Source organism: Eptatretus burgeri, chromosome 17 (assembly GCF_056783735.1).
Source record: "Eptatretus burgeri isolate ZD-2024b chromosome 17, Ebu_testis_v1, whole genome shotgun sequence".
NCBI lineage: Eukaryota > Metazoa > Chordata > Myxini > Myxiniformes > Myxinidae > Eptatretus > Eptatretus burgeri.
The window spans coordinates 59851806-59868557 of NC_140977.1; positions in this window are offsets into that span (position 1 = coordinate 59851806).

Here is a 16752-nt window from a genome sequence, read left to right on the forward strand (position 1 = left end):
GGTTGAGAAGGTGGTTAAGAATGTGGTTTAGAATGAGGTTGAGAATGAGGTTGAGAATGAGGTTTGAGAAGGTGGTTAAGAATGTGGTTAAGAATGTGGTTGAGAATGAGGTTGAGAATGAGGTTGAGAATGGAGTTTGTTTATGAAAACCCTAACAGACCTGTTTTCGTGTGGTAAAAACCCGGATTGGATGGGAGGGTTGAGAAGGTGGTTAAGAATGTGGTTGAGAATGAGGTTAAGAATGAGGTTGAGAATGAGGTTTGAGAAGGTGGTTAAGAATGTGGTTAAGAATGTGGTTGAGAATGAGGTTGAGAATGAGGTTGAGAATGGAGTTTGTTTATGAAAACCCTAACAGACCTGTTTTCGTGTGGTAAAAACCCGTATTGGATGGGAGGTTTGAGAATGTGGTTAAGAATGTGGTTGAGAATGAGGTTGAGAATGTGGTTGAGAATGAGGTTAAGAATGAGGTTGAGAATGAGGTTGAGAATGGAGTTTGTTTATGAAAACCCTAACAGACCTGTTTTCGTGTGGTAAAAACTCGGATTGGATGGGAGGGTTGAGAAGGTGGTTAAGAATGTGGTTTAGAATGAGGTTGAGAATGAGGTTGAGAATGAGGTTTGAGAAGGTGGTTAAGAATGTGGTTAAGAATGTGGTTGAGAATGAGGTTGAGAATGAGGTTGAGAATGGAGTTTGTTTATGAAAACCCTAACAGACCTGTTTTCGTGTGGTAAAAACCCGGATTGGATGGGAGGGTTGAGAAGGTGGTTAAGAATGTGGTTGAGAATGAGGTTAAGAATGAGGTTGAGAATGAGGTTTGAGAAGGTGGTTAAGAATGTGGTTAAGAATGTGGTTGAGAATGAGGTTGAGAATGAGGTTGAGAATGGAGTTTGTTTATGAAAACCCTAACAGACCTGTTTTCGTGTGGTAAAAACCCGGATTGGATGGGAGGTTTGATCAACTTTAAAAACGTCGTGTTTCACTTCCATTCCACTCGCAGGGATTGACACACAGACCTGTCGCGACCTGTTGTCGACATTCAAGGTTTCACTCCAGTCTCTGGTGTCTCGTCTGTTGGCTGTGTGACGTCATGAGGTTTCTCTCACCGACGGCCATGGCGCCTTTCCCCAGCGCCGTTGTTGTTGTTGTTGTTGTTGTTGTTGTTGTTGTTGTTGTTGTTGTTGTTGTTGTTGTTGTTGTTGTTGTTGTTGTTGTTGTTGTGTTTTTTTTTTAAACCATGTACCGCTCCGCGCATGCGCCTGAGTGATTATCCCGGCTGGAATGGCTGCGGGTCATGGCTTAAATAAAACCCTTCGTTGGAGAACCTGTACTTGTAGGCCGTGTTACGTTCCACTGGGAAGTGAAATTTCGTGACAGAAATTTACTTATGGATGAAAGTCGGCTGTATAACTGTGTATTATTACCAGTTGTTCACAATGGTATAACTCTTCAAGCCCATAACCCGTCACGAAGGGGTAAAAAAAAAGAGGTGAAAAGTCAGCGATTTCGTCGCGAGCTGTGTCGGGCGGTGGCCAAATTCATTGGGCGTGAGAACCAATCGGAGGACGCCACACGGGACACGTGACGGCTCTCCATTCGGAGAAACTTGCGTGTGGAGGCAGATCAAGATGGCGCGCCCGGATAACGTGTGGTGATCGGCCGAAAATATTTTCATTCTTCCGACATTTTTCGCCGTTTACAAGTCATCTTAGGAATATGAAGTGCATCGTACATGTGAGGGAAGCTCCACGCACAGCGAAACTGATAAAACTGGGGCACAAAATCTGGTCAAAAATCAAGAAAAGTGGTAAACTGGTGTGACGTGGACGTGGCTCGCCCAGACCGCCAATTGGCATGGCAACGCTTGGAAGATTGGGAATGAGAAGAGTTCCCCACCGAGGGTGGGTATCCGTGAGGTGGTATACAGGTGATGTGGCTCCACGTGGCCAGTTATCCCATGAATCTTGTGGCTGTGAGAAAAGCAGATGTTTGGCAAACCGGTGTAAATGTCGTCGTGCAAATGTTCGTTGCACAGATTTGTGCTCATGTTCAGGTTGTGAAAATGTTGAAGAATCGGCAGTTGAACAAGACTTGGTGAACGATCACAGTGATGGTTCAGGTGATGATTCAAGTGATGGTGAATGGTGTCCATCTCGGTGTCTGTGCCCGACTTGCTTGTGTAACGTGACTTGCTTGTGTAACGTGACTTGCTTGTGTAACGTGACTTGCTTGTGTCACGTGACTTGCTTGTGTCACGTGACTTGCTTGTGTAACGTGACTTGCTTGTGTAACGTGACTTGCTTGTGTAACGTGACTTGCTTGTGAAACGTGACTTGCTTGTGCAACGTGACTTGCTTGTGCAACGTGACTTGCTTGTGCAACGTGACTTGCTTGTGCAACGTGACTTGCTTGTGCAACGTGACTTGCTTGTGCAACGTGACTTGCTTGTGCAACGTGACTTGCTTGTGCAACGTGACTTGCTTGTGCAACGTGACTTGCATGTGAAACGTGACTTGCTTGTGCAATGTGACTTGCTTGTGTAACGTGACTTGCTTGTGTCACGTGACTTGCTTGTGTCACGTGACTTGCTTGTGTAACGTGACTTGCTTGTGTAACGTGACTTGCTTGTGTAACGTGACTTGCTTGTGAAACGTGACTTGCTTGTGAAACGTGACTTGCTTGTGTAACGTGACTTGCTTGTGTACGTGACTTGCTTGTGTACGTGACTTGCTTGTGTAACGTGACTTGCTTGTGTAACGTGACTTGCTTGTGAAACGTGACTTGCTTGTGTACGTGACTTGCTTGTGTAACGTGACTTGCTTGTGCAACGTGACTTGCTTGTGCAACGTGACTTGCTTGTGTCACGTGACTTGCTTGTGTACCTGATTTGCTTGTGTAACGTGACTTGCTTGTGCAACGTGACTTGCTTGTGCAACGTGACTTGCTTGTGCAACGTGACTTGCTTGTGCAACGTGACTTGCTTGTGCAACGTGACTTGCTTGTGTAACGTGACTTGCTTGTGAAACGTGACTTGCTTGTGCAACGTGACTTGCTTGTGCAACGTGACTTGCTTGTGCAACGTGACTTGCTTGTGCAACGTGACTTGCTTGTGTAACGTGACTTGCTTGTGCAACGTGACTTGCATGTGAAACGTGACTTGCTTGTGCAATGTGACTTGCTTGTGTAACGTGACTTGCTTGTGTCACATGACTTGCTTGTGTCACGTGACTTGCTTGTGTAACGTGACTTGCTTGTGTAACGTGACTTGCTTGTGTAACGTGACTTGCTTGTGAAACGTGACTTGCTTGTGAAACGTGACTTGCTTGTGAAACGTGACTTGCTTGTGAAACGTGACTTGCTTGTGTAACGTGACTTGCTTGTGTACGTGACTTGCTTGTGTAACGTGACTTGCTTGTGTAACGTGACTTGCTTGTGAAACGTGACTTGCTTGTGTAACGTGACTTGCTTGTGCAACGTGACTTGCTTGTGCAACGTGACTTGCTTGTGTCACGTGACTTGCTTGTGTACCTGATTTGCTTGTGTAACATGACTTGCTTGTGCAACGTGACTTGCTTGTGCAACGTGACTTGCTTGTGCAACGTGACTTGCTTGTGCAACGTGACTTGCTTGTGCAACGTGACTTGCTTGTGCAACGTGACTTGCTTGTGCAACGTGACTTGCTTGTGCAACGTGACTTGCTTGTGCAACGTGACTTGCTTGTGCAACGTGACTTGCTTGTGTACCTGATTTGCTTGTGTAAAGTGACTTGCTTGTGTCACGTGACTTGCTTGTGTCACGTGACTTGCTTGTGTATGACTGTAAGTGTACCTGTGCCTGACTTGCATGCATTGATCATGACATGTAATATATTCTCTCTGAACTTTGTCCGGCTCTTGTGGTTTGTTTACACGGGACCTCCTCAACTTCCTTGCGTCCGACCGCCCTGTGCGGGGGTCTTCATTCTTCCATTGTCGGCCATGGTAAAATGGATGGGCTGAGGAGATCGGGAAAGTCGGCAGCAGGAAAGAAACTCCAATGACCGCTTGCACAAGCAGTTCTCCTTCCGTAATGTCCACTACACAGTCAATGACATTGGTGGGAAATCACCAGTAGTCAAAATTGCAGCTCACGATTAACGACTATGTAGCGGAACAGTGATTTTTCTCTCGAACCCTGCAAAAACACGTACTTCCGCGTTGTGGCCATCACCATTTTGTCCACAATTCCCCCAGTTCCTCTGACTGGAGAGCTGTCACGTGACCCGTGTGGCGTTCTCTGATTGGTTCTCACGCCCAATGAGTTTGGCCACCGCCCTCCGCGAATCGCGACAAAATCACTGACTTTTCACCCCTTCGTGCTGGGTTATGAACTTGAAGAGTTATACCATTGTGAAGAACCGGTAATAATACACTATACTGCCGACTTTCATCCATAAGTAAATTTCTGTCATGAAATTTGATTTCTAAGCGTTTCTCGCTGAACGTAACACTGCCTACTGATCTATGGACCTTATTGGCGTGGTGGCAGCAGTATGTTCCATTCCTCTACAAGCTCTTACACACAAGAGTGATATTTCAATCAGATCTGGCTACTCTCCACATCACAATCGGTTTTACATTTGTCATTGTTAATGACCCGACCATCCAGCGCGGTTGCGGCTTTGACTAGGCCTTAGAACAACCAGACGACAAGAACACTGACCTTGTGACCCGCATAGGCATGGTTGTGGCCTACAACAACCAGAACAGCATGTCTCAGCTTAGTGTATTGGTTGATTGATCAAAGCCATGGCAGATCTCCATCGGTCTCCAAAGCAATGGCAATTGTCGAAAAACGAAACCATTAATTCCTTCAAGAGCCGGTGACACAACCTCGTATATATTTTATCGCTCGACGTGAGCTTTGCCCCCTTCCTTGGGGACGTCACGTGGTTGAAGAAGATGGCTACAAACCCAGACAGGGGTTTTGCCAACGACCTGGCAGAGGTTCCTGAGGTACGGCACTGTACAGCCGCTCAGAAGAATGGACACCTCGACCTCATGCTCGGGCAGATTGATCATTTCTGCCCAGTCATCTCACGCAACTCCATTGTCAAGTCATCAACTTCGGTTGCAGACATCTGGCAGAAGATAAGACAGCATTTCGGATTTCAGTCAACAGGTGCTCGTTTTTTGGACCTGGCCAATATTGCTACGAATCTGGAAGCCATGAGCACTCAACATACAGGTCCTATAGCTCAGTTATTTTGATAAGTAAATGTGGATAGATAGCTCCCTTTCCCCTTGTTTAATGGGTAATTAAATGTACATGTGCTGTGAGTTATTTTGACAGTTAGGGTTTTTACACCACTCACAACAACTACGGCCACGACAACACCAACGCCATCTTCGCTCTCACAGCGCCAACCCTCTGCTCCTGGCATTCTCTGCACGCTCGCTAGTATGCGGGCGTGTTCGGAATTTGTTCGGGGATAAAATTCCATTCCCAAATATGGTCATGAACCGGTTTGCTTGGCAGCGCGCCAAGTAAGGGAATGCGTCATGTCCCACCCACTGAGGACGGGCCACGATGAGCGGACTGAATTCCATTCCCAAATATGGTCATAAACCGGTTCGCTTGGCAGAGCGCCAAGTAAGGGAATGCGTCGTGTCCCACCCACTGAGGACGGGCCACGCCTGAACGGACCGCCCGAGAACGATAAAAAGGAACGGAGAGCAAATAATCAGGGGATCTGCTGGAGCTCGGAGAGGAAGAATTTGCGCCCGTTCAAAACGCATCTCTCGCTGGCGTGCTCTGGTTCCCGACTCTGCTCGTATCTCACGGGCGCCTGGTTCCTCCATCGTCGAAGACCACATGAGGTGGACAGGTCCGTGTGTGTGTGTGTGTGTGTGTGTGTGTGTGTGTGTGTGTGTGTGTGTGTGTGTGTGTGTGTGTGTGTGTGTGTGTGTGTGTGTGTGTGTGTGTGTGTGTGTGTGTGTGTGTGTGTGTGTGTGTGTGTGTGTGTGTGTTGGTGGCCCTGTCTGTAAGTAGTAAATTGTTAAGTGCCTTTGCTGTACATTATTTGCCTTACATCTCTTATAGTCGGATAACTCTGCCCTTACGTGCTTCCCTCGTTTCCCCGATTACTGTGAATAAATTCCTCAATTGTTCAATGTATCAGCTCGTTTTTGTGTTTCTTCCATTGGCTTAGCATGGCGCGTGTTGGTGAATTACAAAGGCTGTTGCCACTGTAAAATGTACATTTGTACCGACGGGACTTCGGCAACCATCCACTGAGGTTGCTCACGGGTTGGGCACGCTAGCGGCTCGACTCGTACAGGTGCCATCGAGGGTGTGAATACTCTGTATTGCCACGTGGATCTCTCGGTATTTTGAAGATTGGCAAATAACCCTGTACCACGTGGTGGAATTATTGACGTTTCACAGTCTGGTAAGGGACCCGTACCCTCGGAGTTTTCCGAAAGGTACGATCCAGATTCCGGGTGTTCGGTAGAGTCGACTCGACTGCTCCACCTTGTGGTTGTGCTCACAGCCGACGCCCGGCTCTGCAATAATATCAGGCTTGAACCTGATGAACATCCAAAAGACTTGTTCCAGCGGCTAACTGCTTTTTTTGAGGATAATCTCCTGACGGTGGGTTGTGGAGTCACCCATCACCGGGAAGCCATCGCCACAGATGAGGATATGACCCCTTCCCTTGAGAACACAGTTGTATACCTGTGGCTATCGCTCATGAGCCCTTCTCTTCCTCAACTTGTCAAGCAGAAATTTTGTGCCGAACTCCGCAACCGCTCACAAGCCTCACTCAAGCCCGAAATATCACAGGCACTGTCATCCCTCCAAGACGAGCTGTTATGTGCACAATCGAGGACACGAGGACCATGCGCATTGCCAGTAGCTTCAACTCCAGGTGTAGTACGCTTGGTTGTGATATAATCAGGAAGACTTTCGTAGCGAAGTCCTGTATTCTATGTAAAACTGCTGGATGATCCTTCAACACACACAATGTGGCAGGGTGCCGTTTCTTACCTGATAGTGACAAACGTGCCTTCGGTTGATTCAGACTAGTTGCTGATGATGATTGTGACGTCAGTGAGGCTGCACCAAGTGATGAGTATATTGCCCCTGCATGGGAGTCTGATGATCGTGATCTTTCAGCCCACCGTGTTGAGTGCCCTCCCTCCCACTCGTACAGTGAATTCAATCATTCAATCTCCGGTACTGAGCACATCCTACCAGCACCATCCTGTTGCTCTTGCACTCGACACCGGGGCCACAACCAATTTGATCCATGCTTTGGCGGCAAAGGCCTACAATCTATCAATCAACCCAGCTTCTCAGATGGCTTGGCAGGCTTACGGCGTTACCCCACTTGATGTCATCGGCGAGGTACATTGCGACTTGTCAAGAGGGGGCTTAGGGCTTCGACTGGATGCCTTGGTCGTCAAGCAACTCAACGTAGACGTACTTGCTGGTAATCAATTTTTGGTTACTAACGACATTGCTGTGCAGCCCTCGAAGAGGCAAATCATCATTTAAGGTGTAGACTCCGTTGAGTATGGCTCACAGAGCGCTGAACACAATGAAGTGCCCTCGGCCAGACACACCCAAGCATTCCTATTGCGCTATCCTCGCAAAACTGTTCTCCTCCCTGGGGATTACCTTGAGCTACAAACTCCTACCGGCACTGAGCCAGATACCATGTGGGCGATAGAACCATGTTTGGACAGCTATGCTCACACCCTGGTCAAGCCCGAACATGCATGGCCTGAGCCTCAAGAAACTCATTCCATCAGCGGGGCCGTTCGTGTTACCAACAAAACTGACTCTCCAATACTGATCAATCGTGGCGAACATGTCTGCGAGGCAAGGGCGATCGTTTTTACCAGAGATGCATACGGAGATTGCATTCCTACAGTCGACTACATTCCTACAAGTGCAACTATCAGGTCAGCTACTGCTCCTCCATTCTCAGCCAGTGTTTCCGTCGATCCTGATAACTACCTATCAACTGATTTGTGTGATCGGTTCCACCAAATCAACAAGGCTCTTGACGACGTAATTAATCCCCAGATTTCCAAATATAACGGAGCTCGTGGCAAGATTGAGGCCTTTGTCAACATGGGTCCAATGTTACCTCCACAGAGGAAGGGGAGACTCCCTCAATATAACAAGAGTAATTTAGACACACTGCAAAAGAAGTTTGATTAACTGGAAGCCAAAGGCATTGTGGCTAAGCCCGAGCACGTCAACGTTCATGTAGAGTATCTAAACCCTTCCTTTCTTATCAAGAAGCCAAGTGGAGGGAGCAGACTCGTCACATCCTTTGGTGAGGTAGCACAATACAGAAAATCCCCAACCCTCCCTGATGCCCAATGTTGACAGCGTACTGCGACAGATTGCAAGACGGCAGTGTATCATCACCACTGATCTTGTATAGGCCTTCTACCAAGTCCCATAATCTCATGACTCCATGAAGTACTGTGGTGTTGGTACTCCTTATAAAGGAATCCGTGTCTACACGAGTTCGGCAATGGGGATGCCCGGCTCTGAGACTTGCTTAGAAGAGCTCATGTCTCGGGTCTTGGGGGAGCTTATACAGGAAGGCTGTGTTGCCAAGATGGCTGATGATCTCTACATTGGAGGCGATACACCTGAAAATGCACTTAACAACTGGTGCCGAGTCTTGATCGCATTGCAGAAGAACAACCTACATCTTTCAGCGGCAAAGACTATTATTTGCCCAATGTCAACCACTGTACTGGGATGGACATGGCATGACGGAACATTGAGCGAAAGCCCCCACAAGGTTGCTAGCCTCTCTGCAGTAGAGCCCCCCTCGACTGTTCGGGATTTACGGTCATTTGTGGGAGCATACAAAGTTCTCAGCCGAGTCTTACATGGCTATGCTGACCTGCTTGACCCTCTGGACATGGCGACCGCAGGCAAAGCTTCATGTAAGAATATCGTGTGGTCTGTTGAGTTACTTCATGCCTTCAAGTCTGCTCAGAATGCGTTGAGGAATTGCAAGACTATTGTTATACCTAGACCTGACGATGTGCTGTGGATTGTGACTGATGGATCTTTCAAGAACAAAGGAATTGCAGCTACATTGTATGCGCACAGAGATGGCATCTTGCGTCTAGCGGGGTTCTTCAACGTGAAACTCCGTAAGCACCAGGAGGTCACATGGCTGCCTTGCGAGGTAAAGGACCCGTGTATTGGAGCAGCCATCCGAAATTTCGCACCTTTCATCGTCCAGTCTCACCACAGTGCCCAAGTGTTCCCAGACAGTCATCCCTGTGTTCAAGCATACAACAAGCTTATGCGCGGCGAATTCTCATCCAGTTCCAGAGTAACTTCATTCCTGTCCACTGCCAGCCGTTACTGTGTGCAGGTTAGGCATATTGATGGTATCGCCAACTTGCCGTCTGATTTTGGGAGTCGCAACCCTCAAGATTGTCTCGACGCAAGCTGTCAAGTATGCAAGTTTATTGAAGAAATGGAGGTTTTCGTCGTGCGCAGTGTATCTGAAGGTGAAGTACTGGATGGCACAACCAGAATGCCATTTATGAGCCGTATTGCTTCGCATGCTACTCAACTGGAGTGCCCTGACCTCAGACGCACCCATTCTCACCGAACCCAAGGAACTCGCCCTTCTAGAAAATTGACAAAGGTGGGGGACATTAAGAGGTACCTCGGAGTAGTGGCTGTGGCTAACGATGGCCTCCCAGTCGTCAGAGATAACCAACCGTTCCAGCCCCCTCGTGAACGGATAGTGATCCTCCGCTCAGTGATTGATGGACTATTGACCGCTTTACACATCAGGTTCAACCACCCATTGAAACACCAAATTAAGCATGCCTTCAACAGGTATTTTTTTGCCTTAGACATTGACAGGACCACTGATGCCATCTCCTCATCATGTCACCAATGCCAGTTGATAAGGTCATTGCCTGTGCATCCGTATCCCCAGTCATCGACGGAGCCACCTACTGTTGTCGGGGCATCATACGCCGCAGATGTAATGCGCAGGTATCGCCAGCATATCTTCGTCCTCCAAGAGACCTTGTCCTCTCACACATGGACGAAGCTTATTGATGGCTAGAGACACGACCAGTTATGCAACGCCATCCTTACAATGCGTGCAGAGCTATGCCTCCTGGGAGATATCCCCATTACCAAACGGGTCGACCCCGCCCCCAGATTTGTCGCCTTGGTTAACGATCATACATTGAAAATACATGGCATCCACTTACAGGTCGGCCAAACCAAAAACTGTAACAAAGATCTGGTGGCCGAACGAGCTATTGAAGCGCTAGGCTTAGAATGCTTACGTGTGTTCCCAAAGGGTGGCCCAAAATCTGAAGTTACCTTAGCATTGGCAACAGGCAACATGAATCACCGTATACGCAGAGACGGCCTCTCCGCTAGAGAAGTCTGGACACAACGAGACCAACTCAATGGCGAGCAGTTACCGATGTCATATAGACAGCTAATTTTCAATCAGAATATGAGCAGGAAGGAAAATCATGGCCCAAGCACTCGGGCCAAATTGTGCGGCCATTCCACCACAACTGCCACTCCCCGTTTCTGCATTGGTGACCTCGTTTTCCTCAAGGGTGACAGAGACAAATTCAAAGCTCGTGACAAGTATATGGTGACACAGATTTCTCGTGACGATGGATGGTGCCATCTCAGAAAGTTTACCAGTTCACAGCTTCGCAGCAAAACCTACGACGTTTGAGTATGCGACTGCTATCTTGTTGCGCCTACAATAGTGGGTCAGGCCCAGTATGGCCCTGTTGGAGGCCAAGAATCAACTTCGGGATCCGAGTCCGACTTTGAGCCGACCTCGCCCCACCATCTTTCACAGGTCACACCTGGCTCCATTGTGCTCAGCCAAGGGACCATTTCACAACAAGAAGTCTCACGAGATACAACGGGTCATGCCCTATCAAAATCGAATATGCTGCCCACACCACCAGAGGCGATTGTCAGGCCACCAGACCCACACACTGGCATTTCGTCTGCTGAACCGGTCAGTTCGAAGAAGTCTTACTTTCCACCTTCAACGAGGAGGTCTCTCCGCTCACGCCGCCCTCCTGCGTGGCAGTGCAGTGATGAGAGGCTCATGGAGACGAATGGAAGACCAAGACACCTTTTATGCTAACAATTTTGTGTCCCTCTAACAGCCCACATTGTTGGCCTATATATGTAGTATCCATCTCCATACAGTTCCTTGCATAATCGTTATACTGTGTTTGTGTTTTTTTTTTCATTCGTAGTTGAGACTTACAAGTTTCATTTGTAGTCCATGTTCATGTTTTTTCAATAACCAGTAGAAAGACACAAGAGGCAATTACACCATTAATATTGTTGTTGTGGTTTTACCATGTTTGACTCCGTGCATGCCCGTGGGGTATTATCCCGGCTGGTGTGGTGGCGTGTCATGGCTTGAATAAAAACCTTCCTTGGAGAACCTTATGTATCGACCTTATTGGCGCAGGATTCCACACGCAGTATCACATCACTTTTTTTGATCATGATCATGTCGACCATATCACCACAAATCAATCGATCTGTGATTTCCAATTCGCTCTTCCACTTATCAGTACTCTTTTGAGTACATATTTTTAATGGCAGGATTTGATTTGATTCGCATTGCTTTCATTCACACATTACAAGGTGTCCACAAATTACCAAATTCAAACTGTAATAAAAAATAATGAAATAGGACACATGATACAGTACCACCTTTGACAAAAACCTACAGAGCTATAGGTTTTGAGTGCAGTGCAGTATCCCATCCAATTTGATTGGGTGGAGGGCACTCAGTATCCCATTTCATGAACGTTTGTTTATTACCGTTTGAATTTGGAGGGGTAATTTGTCCCATGACATATTGTTTATGTTGTTGTTTCGTATTCAGCTGGGTGAACTCGTGGTGAACTCGATTACCATTGTGGGAATCGACCTGGTCACCATGGTGAACTCCGTTACCATTGTGGGAATCGACATGGTCACCATGGTGAACTCGGGTACCATTGTGGGAATCGACCTGGTCACCATGGTGAACTCCGTTACCATTCTGGGAATCGACCTGGTCACCATGGTGAACTCGGGTACCATTGTAGGAATCGACCTGGTCACCATGGTGAACTCCGTTACCATTGTGGGAATTGACCTGGCCACCATGGTGAACTCGGGTACCATTGTAGGAATCGACCTGGTCACCATGGTGAACTCCGTTACCATTGTGGGAATTGACCTGGCCACCATGGTGAACTCGGGTACCATTGTAGGAATCGACCTGGTCACCATGGTGAACTCGGGTACCATGGTAGGAATCGACCTGGCCACCATGGTGAACTCGGTTACCATTGTAGGAATCGACCTGGTCGCCATGGTGAACTCGGGTTACGTTTTTTTTTTTTTTGTATACGTTGTCGAGGCTCATATGAGAACTAATACACAATGCACAGCATGGGGGACATGAGACAAGAAGAGAGGGAAGGACAAAACAGTGGGGAACAGAGACATTAGGAGATCTGTGGAAGGGAGAGGGATGGGGTGGGGAACATGAGGTATACAAGATGGACATCACAGGGACTTGTGTGGGAATCGTGACATTACTCTTACCTGAATATACGATGTTATCGAAGACCATTGAAGAAAGGGGAGTGAAAGAAGAACTGTTGTTTTAAAGACTCAAATAATTGAAACTGAAATTCCATTATTGTTTTGAGTTTAATGAACATCTTACCTCTCCCTGTGATTAAACTCACAATGCATCATCAACAGGGCCTTGGGAGGAAGATCCCGGATGGAATTGTGCAATTATTGTTAGGTCAGGACAGATCACATCTGTGACTTGCTGCAGGTATCATGTCAACCTGTACTAACCTGTTCCATGGTCGGGTTGTCAGGGCCGGCATTACCATAAGGCCTACTAGGCAGCCGCTTCGGGCGCAGACCTCAGAGGGGAGCATTACTGACCTTGAAGGGTCACGGTTTAATGCAAATTATTGTTTTAAGAAAACACATAATACAAGTAAATATATAATATTTCATTGTTCATAATAGTTTATAGTTCATTGTTAGTTCATAACCAGTTTATTGTTTTCAACACTAACAATACTGTTTCTTTCTTTATCTATCTATTCTTTCAATACTGTTTTTTTTTTCTTTATGTAATACTGTTTACTTTTTTATTTCTTTTTTTTCCAGTGAGCTATGGCTGAGAAAAAACGACCTCTGGAGCCCAGTACTGCAAGCGAAAGGCAGAACATCGCTAACGAAAAATCGAAGTTGGCAAATTTTGGGAGGGATGCAAGTAGCTGACCATGCCAAGGGCACAAAATAGTCTGGCGCCGGCCCTGGTTGTTGGTGACAAAACCGTCTCCCCAACAATGTTTCCTGGTGAGGAGGGTGTTTGGATATGGACGCCCAGCAGGACTAAAAACAAAACCTGTCAAAGGGCAGAGGAGCTACTTGTGAGCCAACGGCCGTCCATATCTAGTGCCCAACTGTGTCTGCGGATGTCCTCCTGCAGTTGGGTTACTTTTTATTAGGAGGTTGGTGGCAGGATTTGCACATAAAACACCTCACTCCACAAAACACAAGAAAAACGCAAAGAAAACTGAAAACCCACTCCGTCGGAGTACGTCCCGTGCGGCTGCCCTTCGCGTGAAAACTCACCGGATGACGAGATTTGGGCAAAGCCGTCAGGACCCCCACTTTTTGAAGATCGGAGGAAAGCCACGGGGTAACCTTCCTGGGTCAGACAGCGGTAGTGTGGCGGGATGGTGCTGAGGTGTTGTCCACCAGACGGCGGTCTCCTTTGGTCAACCTGAGGCGGTCCCTTCGGGTGGATGCCTGGAATCTCCTATCCCGAAGAGAGGATGATCACCTGTATCTGTTATCATCTGAGCTCAAGCGTTTGGACATCAGTATTGCAGTACTCTCTGAGGTTCGGACACCGGATAGTGGCAAGATCATGGTGGATGGTTACACCGACTATTGGTCTGGTTGCTTGCTCTCATGGTTACCATGCCCAAGGAGTTGCTGTAGCTGTGTCCAATAAGCTGACTCCAATGATAATTGAGGTAACACCAGTCAACGAGCGGATTATGAGATGAAGGATTCGTCACTCCTTGGGTGTCATTTCTCTGGTCTCTGGATATGCTTCGACTGAGGCGAGTGATCTCACCGTGAAGGATGCATTCTACACCACGCTCGAGTCTGGTTGATCAGTGCCCCAGACGAGATACACTTCTTGTCTTGGGATTTCAGTGCATCGACTGGAACTGAAAGGGATGGTTATGAGACGTGTGTTGGTCCCCATTGGTCTGGAACTGTGAACCAGAATAGCACTAAGTTCCTTGACTTTGTAAGAAGTCATGGACTTAGGGTGGCTGGTTCATGGTTCCAGTACCCACAAGCTCATCGCTGGACATGGTATTCCATCGCTGGTGGTGTTGCAAAGGAGATTGACCATGTGCTCGTTGATGGTCACTGGAGGATGATACAGAACTAGAGGGTCCATTCGAGTGCTCATTTCCTCAATACCGACCACAAGCTTGTGGTAGAATCTCTGAAGTTGCAGCTTAAATCCGGTAGGATGGTACCATCCCAGCCTCGGCTGGATGTTGGCAAGCTCAAGGATGAGAGAGTAGCTGAGGAGTTTGCGAACAGGCTGAGTGGGGATTTGGGGTTTGGGTACTTTGGGGAATCCTGAAAAGTCGTGGAGTGCTTTCAAGATGACCATCCTTGATGTTGATGGTGGCTGTCTTGTAACTCACCGTAGGGGGCAGAATAATTTTGTCTCAAGGGACACTGGATAACATTGACCAGTCGCAGGGCCAGGCTTAATGGACAAGTGATTCTCGTCCTGCTTGCAGGGGAATTTGCGCATTGCGTTCCTCCAAGCCCATCCCTTGGTGTACTGCCATTCGAGCAGAGGGTGGTGGGCTCTTGATAGAGTAGTTCGAAGTGAAGGCCCGCTGGGCCAGTTACTTTGAGCAGCTGTACCAGGCTGATCCACCAGCTGTTGAGATGGATGTTAGGGGTGTTACAATCCCTCTTGCTCACTCTCCAGTCAACTGTGGTTCACCTTCGTTTGTGGAAACACAGGTTGTGGTGAACCAGTTGAAATGGGGTTAAGCTCCTGGGATCTGTGGCATCCATGCTGAACTTCTTAAGGTTGGTAGAAATGCTGTACTCATGTCATTGCATGCAGTTCTGTGCTCTGCCTGGAACACAGGCATCATCACTGCTGACTGGAAGAGGGGCCTTGTCCCTTTCTGGAAATTGAAGGGAAATCGCCAGGACTGGCACAACTACCGAGGGGTGACGCTGCTCTCAGTGTTGGGCAAGGTCTTTGCTCAGATCATTCTTGACAGGGTTCGCCACCATCTGCTTGAGCACCAACATCAAGAGCAGACAGGCTTTACACCAAAGAGGTCAACGATTGATCGTATCCTTACTCTTCGGGTCCTCACCGAACGCAGATGAGAGTTTCGGCAGGGGCTGCTCGCAGCCTATGTTGACCTCTGCAAGTCTTTCAATTCATCCAATCAGGATGCCCTCTGGAGGATTCTTTGTCTTCTTGAGGTGGCACCAAAACTGATTAATCTGATGTCTGAACTATACTCTGGTACTGAGAGTGCTGTGAGATGTGGTGGTAACATTCTGACTTTATTTCCAGTTGGTACTGGAGTTCATCAGGGGTGTGTACTGGCCCCCTCACTTTTCAGCGCTTGTATGGACTGGATTCTGGGGAAGATGTCAGAGAGATCATGCTGTGGTGCATCGTCGAGGAATGTCAAGATCTCTGACCTTGATTTCGCAGATGATTCAGTCGTCTTTACGGAAACCTTGGATATCCTTTTGGGGGTCCCTCAAGGTGCTGAATGAGTAGTCAGAGCCACTGGCATTTGGGTTTCTTTAGTCAAAACTAAGATTCAGGCTTTCAATGACATATTGGATGCTGCTATCCTGTCTGTACCTGTTTGGCGTGAGGATGTTGAAGTTACGGGGAGATTCACTTCCCTTGGTAGTGATATTCATGTCTCTGCTGGCTGTGAGCCAGAGGTCAATAGAAGTCTGAGTCGGGTCTGGGGAGTCATGGATTCACTGGATTATGGGGTGTGGCACTGCCGGTACCTGTGCAGGAGGACGAAAGTCTGAGTCTCCAGGTTCTTGGTGCTTCCAGTCTTGTTCTACGGATGTGTGACTTGGACTCTGACCAGGGATCTGAGAAGGAGACTTAATTCCTTTGGTACCAGGTCTCTTTGGAGAATCCTTGGCTATCGTTGATCGGACTTTGTGTCCAACGAGTGGTTGCTGAGAGAGACTCAAATGAGATTCGTTACCTGCATAGTCCGTGAGCATCAGCTACGGCTGTATGGACATGTGGCTGGTTTTCTTGACGCTGATCCTGCTCACCAGATTTTCTCAGTGAGGGAGACTCATGAGTGGAGGAGGCCAGTGGGCCGACCGCGTGCCTCGTGTTTGCAGCAGGTTGATCAGCATCTCAAGGAGATGGGGATGGGCCAGGCATCTGCCTGGGGGATGGCCAGACGGAGGCCACTGGAGTCCCGGTGGAAAGTGGATCCATAGACGTGCTGCTCTGGCGCATGCTCGCGTACCTGACCTGACCTGACTGTGCGATTGGATTGAGCACTCTGCTGAGATGAAGATACCTGGATGGCACTGTACGATTGGATTGACCATTCTCTTGGGTTGAAGATA